We start from the raw sequence: 13,709 nt of genomic DNA on the forward strand, positions 1-13,709 counted from the left end.
AAATACTTACTTTGTTAATTAATCTAAATCTCAGGAATAGGAAGACTGTTGCTTAGTGCCTCTTTGGCATCCTTACTTGCAGTTTTCCTTGAATCACTAAGTCAGAAACAGACTCTGCAGAGACACAGAGACAATTCACTGAATTCTCAAGGACAGACAATTCTCCCAGATTAAACAACATTCACTCTCTGTCAGGAGCTCAGCTTCAAAATTGCCAAAGCATGGGGAGAATGAGGTGCTGCTTAGACCTCTCTGTGCATGACAGGATAAAACGCAAGACTTCTCTGCCTAAAGGAATCCAGATCATGAAATAATCTTTCATCTTTGTCCCTTCAAGGCACTCTCAACACCTGTTATCCTTGATACTGTCACAGGCAAAAAAGGTGTGTGGATTCATCTCAAGGCTGGTAATTATTTCAGCTAATTACTCATTTGGATGTGGGGTATTACCAGCACTCCTTCAGGTACAACAGTAGCCACTTTTATTCTGGCTGATGCTTCACAAAGCAGGAGAGTTGCTGTTCCCCCTTCTCTGTTCCTACAGGAAGATGAACTCCCATGCTACTTAAAATTACTGCAGTGAAACAGCCTGGCCAACTGATTAAACTCAAATCTTCAGCAATTCATTTTACAGTCAAACATCACTGGCTTCATTCAACCTTATTACACACAGCAGCAGCTCAGTGTTTGGTATCTTTCTAGAGGAGTGTATTTATCTGGTACTGCATTCCAAAACACCCTTTAGCTCTATAAATAGGAACTAGATCTCTAACCAATGTGTTTTAATTTGACTTTGTTTTTCCTAAATCAATGATGGTTGCAAATCACAAACACTCGTGATAAACAGAAAGCAAACACAGCCTGGAATCAGGGATTTTGTGCAAAGGCACAAAATGGGGGAAGTTCAGTTTTTTGAGCACAAAGATGCCAGTGCAGTACCTTTTTTTGTCACTTCAAAACTATTACAGACAAAAAATCCTTTCCAGGCCCTTCTTGGGGCTAAATCCAACCCAAGTTGTTTTCGTGGTCCGCTGAAGAGTTCAGATTGCTTCTCCTCTACTATGCCTTCAGTAAATACTTTACCTCCATCTTCCCAGACAAAAATCAAGCAAATGTTTCTCAGCCTTCAGCCAGGGTGAAAGTATCCAGCTGTGTTTTGGTGTGGAGACTGCTCATTCCTCTCAGTTACTAATTTCTAATTCATAGTGGTTTAAGGGAGGGCTGTGGAGTCTCCAACACTACAGATATTCAAAACTGGACTGGACACAGTCATGAGCAATCCTATCCAGCTCTGAAATCAGCCCTACTCCAAAGAGTCCTCTCAACTTGAATTATTATGTGATTTTTTTTATGATTATTGGAGGAATTGGTATCACTGGAGGGGCTCCTGCCCTTTTGCAAGACACAGATATAAGTAAGTCAGTCAGTTGAAGTTCACAAGTCTTTTTCCAGAGTGTGACTGCTGTGGGCAAGAGGGAGTGGGCAGGAATACCCAGGGCCCGGGCAGGGAAACCATTCACCAAGCAGCTGGTATTGGATCAGAACACAGATACCATTCAGCAAAGGAAAGGCACCAGCAATACTGGTTCTGCTCAGCTTGAATTTCCATTCATGTGTCTGTACAAACAGCAGCACAGGTCCTTCAGCACTGCTTTTCTCCACAGTAGACCAAGCTTTTTAAAATTTATGTCTCATAAAGAGAAATAAAGGAATAGCATATTCCTCACTTCTGAGAGAAATTTCCTTAAGGATTCCTCCAAAATAATAATCAAAATATTTTTTATTGGAAATAGGAAAAAAATATTATTTTTATTTATTTAGTTGCCTTTAGTTTTCTAAATGTTAAATTACATAAAAATACAGTACCATATAAACCAATCATTTTAATGCACAATATAGCACATTGCTTTGATTTTCCTTTTTAGTACTCACCACTCGGAGACTGCTTCAGGTTCTTAAATAATTGGGAAGACAATTGTAGCCCCTCAGATTCCAGTGGTCATTAGCAGCTAAAGATCCTAAAGAGCTGCACTGCTCCAAGCAGCAGAGTGATTTTATACTCTTAAAGAGGCAATTAATACTTCTGTATTGTTTTGTTCTCGTCAGTTGGAGAATGGTCTGTGCTTTGGCAGAGGGCATTATTTATAGTCTGGTTTGCTACTGAGTAGGATTCTTCGCTGACCGATTGATGTCTTCTGACATGTCTGACACAGGAGGGACACAGTATTGGAAAGAGAGAAGTAGCAAATAGTCCATCCTTTGAGAGTCACCAATCAGCACCACAATCCCTCATCATTAGCATCAGTGCCACATTCTCTACAGCATCTAGTTTTGCCTGGAAGATAAATGCACAAGAGTGGGATTTTTTTATACTATATTTAGGCAATTAATATTATATCACCTCATGTGTCTCTTCAGGACATGATCTATAAAATGAACTCTGCTCCCTCCATACTTCCAGCACACATTCTGACAACATCACAGGAATTCCTTTTTTTTCTGTTTACTGTCTACAGTATAGATTCACTGCCATTTGATCCTCTGGCTGTTCTTTCATAATGCTGAACACAATTATCTACTGCTTGTAATGGTTCTGGTCTTTTAATTGTTCTTCATCTGTTAGCTGGTCAAACTGGAGTGAATTGTGGCCACTGCCACCCGTATCTGACCCTTTCAGTGGGAATTCTCTCCCACTGATGAGTGCCTAGAGTATTCCTAGGCACCCTCAATCTCGTCCTTTAATTGTTATCCTTATTCTGCTCCACTTTCTGCTCCTCTGCCCCCTGAAGAAGATCCTTGAGATGCACAAAGGAAAGCCCTGTTTCTTCCTTGCCAGGAGAACTGCTTTCTCTTTTCTGATCTCACATGTACAGACATCACAGTCTCCCAGCTCCAATGCCTTCCTCCCTGTTCCTTGCCTTCCATTTCTATTAGTTAGCTGGAAGGATTTTCTGGGATCCAATCTCCCAGTAGAATGCCTGTATTTTCTCTGTACCTCACCTCAGAAATTGTCCCTTTTGTCTTCAGCTATCAAAGATTTGGTTGGTATCCTCAAGGTTCTTCAATCTGGTCTGTGTTTGGATATTACTGTACTCCTGTGTGCTCAGTGGGTTAATCAGATACACTGGCCAAAAAAGCCCAGGAACACAGGCACTTGCAAGCAAATGCCACAACTTCTTTGCTCATCCAGCCCAGTCATAACCACACCCTCATGGTTCATAGGAAGGGTTTGAACAACAGATGTCCCACATTCCTGCTCTCATTAGCTCCTAAAAAACCACACAGATACCTTGTGATGGTGTTAATATTTCAAAACTGTTTATACCAACAATCACAGGAAGATGACTTAAGCAGATATTTTCACAAATTTCATGGAGCTTGTTTTACCTGAGCTGTCACATTTTGGTAATTCAAACTTTCAGCTTGCTGAACTCAGGTACCTTTTTTCTTTTCATATGGCAATATGGTCTTTCTGTCCCTGGATAGACCTCTTTCCCCTCACCATCTTTCACTTAACCTTTTCTTCTTTTCCTGACCAGCATATAAGCAAAAATATAGAACTACTGGATTAACAGTGAGACAGTCTACATTACTTTGCTGCCTTCTATTGAAATATTAAATATGGAGACAAATCTAAGATCATAATTACATAGCAGCAACAATAAAGGAGGCAGTGCCTGAACTGGCTGCATTAATTAGACTTGCCAGATAGTATTATCTAATTTGCTAATATTTTGAAACCAAAGTTTTCTGTTAGCAACTGCCAAACTCATAATCCCAAGGAAAACTGCCCGTTTAAAAACATCTGCATTGTACACCTTAGTAAATGGGAATACTGAAAACCTCATGCCCTGCAACTTTGTTAATGTGATACCCTGGCATTACAGAGTGAAAATACTTTGACAACGTTAATGTGTCCTTTTCCAGTGTAATGACTTGGTGCTTAAAAATGAATGTTTTTCTACAACATGATCCCTCAGCTCCTAGCAGAAGACTCTGGCTCATTTTATAACACATGATGAAGCATCTTCCTTGTTATAATGTGACAATGGCACTACTGAGCACAACAATTTGAGCCTGAATGTACTACTGCAAGACAGAAAAAATCTGAAGAGGCAATTCCACCTAGAACTATGCAGCAAATGCATAAGAAAGAGGAAGAAGAATGATTAAAGATGCATTAGCACAGTCTGACAAACAAGGCCCTTGACAAAAGAACCCTTGGTACTCTTGTAGAAGGGGAACAGCAGAGATTATCTGAGTGAGACACAGCCAAAGAATCTGAGCGGGTCTAACAAAGTCTCACATTTTGAAATACTTGAGATGAAAATTTATCTGTTCAGACAAAGTCAATTCTAAACAATCTCACTATAAAATATATAACTTCTGAATAGCGTTTAAAGTCTAGGAAAAAAAATGCTCTTTTCCTAATTACCCAACCCAAGTATTAAGTTTGGCATGTAGATGAACCAAAAATATGTTACACGTGACCCACGTACTTTCATTTCAGATAAATTAACATACAACAAAATGGGTTCGATGCCTCCTGCCAGCTCATAACACACCACTTTTCTACCAACTTGTGTGTTTGGTCTCAACTCCTGATCAGGAAAAACCCAACCACAAACACCAGCAGTTAGTGAGATTTTGATTCAGCCCAGGCTGGACCCCTAATAGTTAATGTGCCTTCAGAGGGAAGCAGCTGCTTGGATCTTTTCTTTTGGTGTGGACTGATCTTGGCTTATGAAGTACCTTTAGAGAGACTGCCCCAAGGAAAACTAAGCAAAGCCATATCTGTATTTGAATTTAAACCCCCCTTTTTAAACTCCGTTCTCCCATGCACTATTTTCAAAGAATAAACACCACATTGAAACTCCTCTGCTAAACAGACGAAGCCATTTTCTGTTTTGCAAAACTGCAGGAGAACCCATATGTGGCCTCATAAAATGACTGGTCCCTTAACCTCTATCCATGTGATGGAGCATTACAAGCACCTGTACACTGGCTCCTAATGTATTTGGTAGCAACCTTATTACTGTTTGACAGCTTTAATTTAAATCTCTGGACTTCCAGGAAGGAATACATTACTGATTGCTGAACCAAGTTAACCAGTTCTCCACAGTCTCAAAATGAAATTAAGACTTATTAAGATTCAAATTGGGAAAGACACCTGCTATAAAAACATAATCTGATGAGTTTCTATAAAGATCTAAAGTACAAATTTTTTTAAAAAACACATATTTTACATCTGGTTCGATGTTTGCAAATTGCCATATTAAGCTATCACTTGCTTTTGCACATTGCATGGACCCTTCAGAACAGTAAAATTATCTGTATACACAAAGATGGAATAATTCTATTTTAAACAGAATGCAGTATTCTTTCAGCTTTTGTAAATCTGAAAATCTTCTTGCCCCTTCAGTAAATCAGCACTGTGCACAAAGCTGCACTGAGTGCCCCCTCGGTACAGGGAAGCAGATCCGTGCAGATTGTGAGCCCCAGTCATTAGTAAGTTGTGCATCGTTTACTTGTGTTTCCTACAGAATTAGCTGGCGAAAAGCGTGGGAGATTTCAGGAGTGATGAACCACCACGGCTCCCCTGGTTCTGCTGCAGTGGATGAATGCTCAGCACCCTGGCATGTCTCACAGGGATGCATAACCAAACTGATCAGGATATTCCTGAGGGAGCTCTTCATTAAATCCTAGCCATTTATAACACTAACTCATTACTAGAAATAATTACCATAGCAACCACTGCACACCATGCATTTGCTGGCACCACCAACAGTGAGTCTTCTGTGGGGGGGGGAAGTGGGAGGGAAGCAAGTCAAAACAAAAACTTCTACACAGGTTTGGCATAGTCAGTCACAACTAGATTGTTTCCCTGTATTTTATTTTCATCAAAAGATCATATCCTATATTAAGGATACTGTTTCAAACAAGCAGCAAACATTTTAGCATTTAGGAATACAACATAGTGTGTCAGCATTTCACATGGCATTGGACGAAAGCCCTTTGGTGCTTTTACATACAGGAGCACTTTACATGTTCCAATCCTTCAGATCTCCCTTAGAATGCCAAGGCAAGCTGACCTGCAGCTGAAGATGTGAGGAACCTGGATTTGTTTGGCTTTTTCCTTTTCCTCTCTGTAGCAGAACGCCGATGTCATTCCCATTTAAACCTAGACACTCAAAAGGCATTTAGCTGTCATTTAGTCCCAGTATCTTAGAGGACCTAATCACAGAAAACAACACAATTTCCCACCCATAAAAATGGTGCCTAACTGCTTTATTGCAAACATACTGTAGACTGTGACATCCTTAGATGCTCAGAGCAGTGGAACCACACAACAGGTGATAAAGATGGATGTAGAACCAGGGCCAAGAGAGTCGTACAAAAGACAGATTGGGGGAGTTCAGATCTAGACAAGACATCTTCCTCAGTGTGAAAAAAAGAAGCAGAGATGCACTGGGGACAGCTCAGTTGCCTTAAGCTACCTGAGCCATCATCATCAGATGATAAAAGGCTTAAAGATAAGCCTTTATGCTCCTACAGGGCTCACCAAGAGCTTTTTTTCATTATCTCCCAAGGCCAAAATCTGTTTCCACTGGTCAGGATTTCAAAGACCACAAGATCAGCTGTGCAAGGCCAAACTCTAACACCTTGTGAGATATCTAATGTGTCCAAAGAGACCTAGACAATTTTAGCTGACCAGTTAAGATTCCATCTGTTGTTTTTAATGCCTAGTTATCACAGAAGAGGGAACAAGACCTGGGGCTTGTGAGGATGGTGTTTATCATCTGCACAGAGGAGTGGAACTACTCAGCTGAAGGTTGTCCAGCCAGTTGAAACACATTCTTACACTTCGCAATTGTGAGGCTTAGCAAAATAACTCTGGAGTTTCTGGCCTCTGAAAGCCTGGAAAAGTGTGTTTCATTGGGAAGTTTTACAATATCAATTACAGATTTCAAAGAGCAGTAAGGCAAAAGGTTCTGCCCCCTTCTGAGCTCCTCCCCTTTGTTAAGCTTTCCCTCCCTTTCTACAGGAAAAAAAAGTCACTATTATTTTACTTTACAGGATTAAAAAAAGCAAGCAAGTGAAACCCTGGGGGCTGGGAGACTTGGACTTTAAAGGACTCTATAATGAACTGTTTCATGGTAGTTAATCACTTTAATCGTGCTTCCTTTCCTCAATAAAAGTTTCCCTGCCTGTACTCTCCAAGTGATCTCCAATCCTTCTCTAATACAATGCCCAGAGGGTTAGAGTGTGTTCCAGCTCTGGAGCATTGGCCTGAGCAAAGGGCAAAAATCCCTTACTCTTCTGGCTGATTCTTTTCTGAATTCATTCCAGAATTACCACCACATTTTAACTCCAGCACCACGCAGAACATGTTTTTACTATCAGTTACAACAGGCTCTTACTGCACTGCTCTTCAGTCATTAGCTTTCCATTTTATATCTGGGCTTACAGTTACTTTTAAAAAATGGATTATTTTTAAAAAACTTTGGATGAAAACTGGATTTCTTTCATAACTGTAACTCTTTTTATTTTGGAAAAATAAGCTTGGAATAAAAAAAACAGAAATAAGGATTTGAGACCCACTGCAATGGTTTGGGGAAATGAGAGAAAGAGAGGAGAAATGTCTTATGAGTTTTGATCTTCTATCTTGCTGCCAAAGGAGATGAGAGTCCCAGTAAATTGCTGTGTGCACCTACACAAACCTGATCATCAGTGCTTTTCTGCAATGGGAATGAAGGATTCCTGTTAGTAGTGGGGGCTCATTGACCTCTTTTGGCATCTGCCTGACTCCCCTTCTGCAGTGCTTGGTTTGTACACAATACAAAGCACAAGCTTTCAGGCATTCCTCAGTATTAATGAACAATTAACACTGTGTCTATTTAAGTCAGTGATTATCTGAGGGGTTCCTATTTTCAGAATAGTTTCTTTTAAACTATGTCTATCTTCAGTCCTATTTTGAAAACAGTGGAATAAGTGCATCTCTTGTCCACATTGAAAAGAAGTAATTTCCCTCCAAATTTCCCTGTGGAGGGAAATATCTGTGATATGTGAACAGATATGTGAAATATCTGTTCACATAGAAATAAACACTGAAACTTAGAGCAATGTCTTTGCCCCCACAACCCCTTCCTACCCCCCACATTTGCTTTTTGACAACTACTAAAAATAAATGTAAAAGTAATCCTAGTTTTTATTCGAAGCTATCTCAGCTTTAAAAGAACCTTCCAATAATGATTGAGGCTATGATTTAAACCCATAGGTAACCCCTGAAATCTGCTTTGAATAGCAACAAATTCCTAACAATATCTTGAGCGCTTGTAGCGAAGAAATCTAATCTCTGAACTCCTAAAGGTCAAGATTTACTGCCTGGTAATATGGCTCAAGTGTAAATGCTCTGTAATGCTACAGCAGGTGATTGCTTTGCTCTCTAGACAGTGTCAATTTTGCCCAAGTAGCAGCAGATGTGTCTAGCGTTAAGCCAGAATGGTGTCAAGGGCCCTTCTTGAACAGAACTGCTTCTCAGAGAAACTGGTCCTAAAGCCCCAGTCTATTAAGACCATACCCAAAAGACAGACATTTAAAACTTAAAGGATGCTGGAGAATCAAGGTGCTTTAGAGCTCTAATGTTTCACAGTGCAATATCCTGGAAGAAGAAATTCTCTTGTGATACAAATGCATATCCTCAAATCACACAAGCCTGCCAGTGCAGCTAAAGTAACTTACACCAGAAAAGTATTTGGCTCTGAATATTCTTCATTCCAAACTTCTTCCTCCTGAATTTCTTCAGTGAGGTGCTGCCATGGTGTCACAGTTAATGTCACAGTGCTCCCACCCGTGGTACTCCTGCATCCCCTGGCTCCCTTACCCAGGCCCTTTATGCCCAGTACCTATGGCAGCTATGAAATTCTAACCTAAATGTACTTTCTGAAATAATTTATCATTGCTCTGACTTCTCCAAGCTACAGAGACACAAAAATTAAAGACTTCATTACATTAAATACTGCCTATTTTGTTATGATACATTCTAAGTCCAAGGATAAGAAGATGGGGAAAGCATTCCATTTGCAAATAAAGAGCTGTAGTCAGTCTGCAGAGGATCCAGTGCACTTTAGTTCTACTTATGTAAAAGAAGCAACACAAAAAGATTCCAAAATCAACAGTGGAAGCTCCTCAGACACTTTCCCATATGGACACTCATAGCTGTGTAGCAAAGCAGGCTGGACCCTTTCCCAGCAGAACTTTTATCCAGCTGTTGATATCCCTTCCCACCTTGGTGCTGCTGGGCACAGATACTCCAAAGGCCTCAGGAAACACAAAACAAGCCCACAGTGTTTTTCATGTCTGCAGTCTCTAAAGAATATCCATGGAGAAGTTTAGGACAGTTTGAGGGCCAGCTAAAACCAAGGATGGCATTGCCCAAGAGCCTGAACTTGGTCTTAATTTGCATAAGCTTTCCTTCCATGCCTTGGTGTGGAGAGATGATACTTCTGAAAGAGATGATACTAAATACCTGTACCTGGGCTGAACAACATGGAAACAACTTGGCTGCCAAAATGGAACTTAGTCTGTTGAACAGGAATTTAAGTGGAATATTCTCTACTTGTTACAGCGATTAAGTTGCCTTGCATAACTTGAGATTTTCTGGTTTTCCTCCAAGAACATTTAGAAAAGGTTTTCATAGGATTCAAACATGATTAATAAATATTTTGACAGCTGTACACAATGAGTATTCCAACAAATCATTTAGCCCATTCTCTGATTTTACCCAGCTAAGAATTGTTTGCACTTCACATAATACAGTTTCTCAGATGGGGTTGTTTTGTGCTGACTTGGCATACACACACTTCACATCTGTAATTTATATCTGTAGATACTTAAGATACCTAGTAGGCTTTTACACACCAGTTTTAGCTGAAAATCAGTATTACAGTGACTGAGGTCTTTACAGAAGCGTTGTTTCTGCAAGTCTGAAGCTTGATTTCGGGCTTCCCAAGAGCAGAAAATAATCTCTCCCTCAAATTAAACTTTTCATGGAGGGCAGTAAGCAGCCTTTAGAAAAAGCTCTGACAGACTCAGACTCTGTTTATGTGCAGAAGTCATACTGGGACAACTTTAAAAAATCAATGTAAAATCCTAGTGCAAACAACAGAGTTTAAAATTAATTACATTGGCTGAGTTTCTGGCTGTAAATCATACGAGTAATTTCACTAGTGCTACCAGAGTAGGCATTCCCGCCAGACCTCACTGGGAGCTTACTCACGTATATCATTTGAAGTAATCCTTTTGAGGTCTTATTTATGGATTCATGGAAAGCACGATGCCATCCAGCCCCACGCTGGGCATGCTGTCATTAAGCACTGAATGGCAGAAAATGCAATTTAACTTCTCTGAACAGCGTCATTTGGAATAGTCCCAGGAAAACCCAGCATAAAACTAATTTCTAGCTGCATCAGATATGTAAGTATTTACAGAGCTCTTTGTAAACATACTGCAATTAAAAACATTTAATAGAGAACAAACCCACTTTACCATATGGCAAATCATCTTCAGTTAAGGCAAGAGAGCCTTAGTGTCTGACAAAGAGGGCAAGGGAGACAGCCTGTAAATTCCAAAGACTTGACAGAAAAGGGGCCCCCAAAATAGCTTATCCATGTTGGAATTGTGACGATGACATAGAAAAAGTAGCCCCAGGCCTCAAATCTTTGCCATGGGATACAAGGACACCTGTAAAAATCCCTGTGTAGGACCAACATATCTTATATGAAAAATAATTGCTTTAAACAGCAGGAAGTGTGAGGTGCAGCATTATCCCAGAATATCACAACCTGTTAGTGCTGTCAAGAACTGCATCAGGAGATTAATCTGCATCTACACAAGGTTTTCTCTCAAGTTAAAACTTCACATGCAAAGTCAGCATGGAGGGAAAAGGCTTACAGTGGAATGGAAGATACACCTGATTCCTGTAGCAAAACTCTTGGAGTCCTCCTTCAGGATACATTTGGTAGAAGGTAATAAAAAGATGACTCAGAAGATTTAACCAAACTTTTGAAATTTCTCAGAAACATAGATTTTTCCAAACAAAGTATAGGTTTGATTTTTTTAAAAAAACACAGAAATTTGATATGTCTGCTTAAAGAAAATAAATATTCCTCTTCATTTGCTACCAAATTGTGTGCTGGAGTCCCCAGTTGCGTGCAGAGCCCCTGAGTGACCCTAGCTTTTCAAATCAGGTCTCATACAAGTTGAGAAGAGGTTTTCAGGGAAGAGATGGGATGTTTATCATTCCCTGAAAGCTGCTAATGAACAGCAACACCTAAAATGATAGAAATCCTAGGCCTTTGATTGCCAGAGTACAAAATAGCTTGGGGGCCAGGGTAACCACAGCTCCAGCAGCAACAGCTCTCCCTCTGTACCACATAAAGCAAATGTCTGCTGCACAGGAAGTGATCACCAGGAGTGCCAGGATTCAGTCAACTTCCAGAACTCCCTGGGGCAGAGGTTCAGAGGGTGAGCTTGGCAAGACTCAGCAGGGATGGCCAATGCCTTGCAGAAAGTCCTGTAAAATACACAGAGAGAACAAGAACTGGAACAGTCAGGGCCTAAGCCAACAGAGGGAGAAGCCGCCTCACTTCGTCCCTATGCTGGCCTGCTCTCGTGGAATTTGTGAATCTGCAGGGAAGCACATCTGAGCGCACCTGGAGTGAGGCTTGGCACAGCCAAGAACACCCATCCAGAAGCCCAGCTTAGAACTTGCAGTGATACTGGTGATCAGAAGTACCTGTACAGAATCCATTTTTAATGTAACTTTTACAGGGTGACAGAGTTGTCAAATGGCTCAGAAACACCTGAGTAGTCTTTGGTGGATTAAATGCTTTCATAACAGGTTGAAGTTGAGTGACATTTTTAAGCTTCAATTTGTCCTAAGTGAACCAATATGCAAAACTAATGAGATCATAAATTTTTTCCTCCAGTTAATGTACTAGGTAGAGGACGGAGAGCAGAGAGAGGCAGGAAGATGAGAGGCTGCCCAAACTCATGAACTTGATTAAACCCATGTAATTGCAACAAGAATAAGACCCACAGAAGCAGAACCATTATTCACTGGGCTACAGTATCCCCACCGAGGACACAGCCTTCAGCTGCTCTGCCTGCCCAGGGTCCAGACTAACCCAGTGCTTTTAAAGTTACAGCAAGAAGCTGAAACACAAGGTTGCTTAACAAGAAAGCCACATCCCTTTTTTTTTTAAGGTTCAGTAAAATAATGTGCTGCTGTTGCAACGCAATAGCTGCGGTTTTCTGTGTATCATCTTTGTAAAGCCATAGGGACAGTCCGGCAATGGCTGTCATTGCAGGAGGGCCGACAGGTTACATGTGTGCACCTCCTGAATTGCTGCTGCTACAACTGCAGCAAACAAAATGCACAAAGTGTCACTGCAAAAAGCAACCTTATACCTTATCTCTGTCAGCAGATACCACGCATCAACAGAGACAGACTGAAGAAACAGCAGGTGAATACAGACAAAACCCATTCAGAGTGCAACGCTTCAGCTACTGTTACAGTAACCACATGTATCAGAGCATGAGACCATCTCTGCCAAAATTCATACTGTTTTTAGTCCTTACAACTCTCATTTGAGATGAATGATTGGCATTCTCCAACGAAAGGTACTTTTTTGATTATGCATACATACACAGACCAACTTACCAAAATTAAACTTATGCATATTAAATTGCTTATTATGAAAATGCTTATTAAGAAAAAAAGTACTTTATTTTAGTACAAAATGGCTACTTGAAAACTAACTGCTTATTTCAAAATTTAAGTTCAGTAAGCCCAAACCTTGGCACATTTGTAAAAAGGCATCCACCAAAATCCTGTCCTTCCCTGGGAGCAGAAGTACCAAGCACTGCCACAAGACTCCCCTCTGCCAGATGGGGAATGGACTGGTGTTGCACAAGGTGTGCTGCCGCTGTTGGGAGACAGGGACATGCAGGCACTTAACGATCTCTCTGCCTTGTAGTTTAGCTTGGAAACTCAGCAGCCCTTGGAAACCCTGAGTGTCCAAGTTGGGAGTTATTTTAGTTGTTTAGGGGCTCCAGCCATCTCACCAGTCATGGAATAGAGCAAATTAAGCATGATGCAATTGTGGTGTTATTCACATGGTGCTTGGGAAGGATGATCAGGTTTTGGGTTCACCAGGACTTCAGACATGTGTAAGATAAACACAAGATGATCAAATTCCATGTTTGTTTGAAAGCTAATCCAGTTTCCCTAAATATTCCAGTATAGGCTCATGCTAATTAAAGTGGAAACAGTCACATTTACTCACTGCAACATCATCTCTTTGCAATTCTTCCTTAGGGACAGTCAAGGTAACAAGTCACAAGGAAGCTGGAATTCCCAACCAACCTGACTTGAATATGTAGACCTGTAGGTCTGATAACAAGAGTCACTTTTCTGAGTCCCTTTCAACAGATTTATAACACCTCCTATTTTTCTCATATTTCTTTACAAATTTCTTCTTTCCTTTTCACAGCTCAGTACTGAAAGAACACTACACAGCACTCTCTTCAGCTGCTGCTTCTTTCCCTGTTAGTTAACACTGGTTTGAGTTTCCCTAAAGAACAAGGTTTGTGTGTCTCAAATTCATAATTAGGACAGAGAAAGGAAAGTCCATTGCCTGGCAGGC

General features: G+C 40.6%; 1 long non-coding RNA gene across 3 annotated transcripts in view; it reads right to left on the reverse strand.

Annotated features, from left to right (window-relative positions):
* Positions 1–13,709, reverse strand: part of LOC138116481 (uncharacterized) — a 104,997-nt gene that overhangs the window by 39,746 nt on the left and 51,542 nt on the right. The window contains exon 7 of one of the 3 annotated variants that reach the window (XR_011154165.1): positions 1,933–2,335. The exons of the other annotated variants lie outside the window; for them this stretch is intronic. This is a non-coding gene — a long non-coding RNA (uncharacterized lncRNA). The remainder of the gene's footprint in view (positions 1–1,932; positions 2,336–13,709) is intronic. 3 annotated transcript variants of the gene reach the window in all.

The sequence above is a fragment of the Aphelocoma coerulescens genome, chromosome 10 (assembly GCF_041296385.1).
Source record: "Aphelocoma coerulescens isolate FSJ_1873_10779 chromosome 10, UR_Acoe_1.0, whole genome shotgun sequence".
Taxonomy (NCBI): domain Eukaryota; kingdom Metazoa; phylum Chordata; class Aves; order Passeriformes; family Corvidae; genus Aphelocoma; species Aphelocoma coerulescens.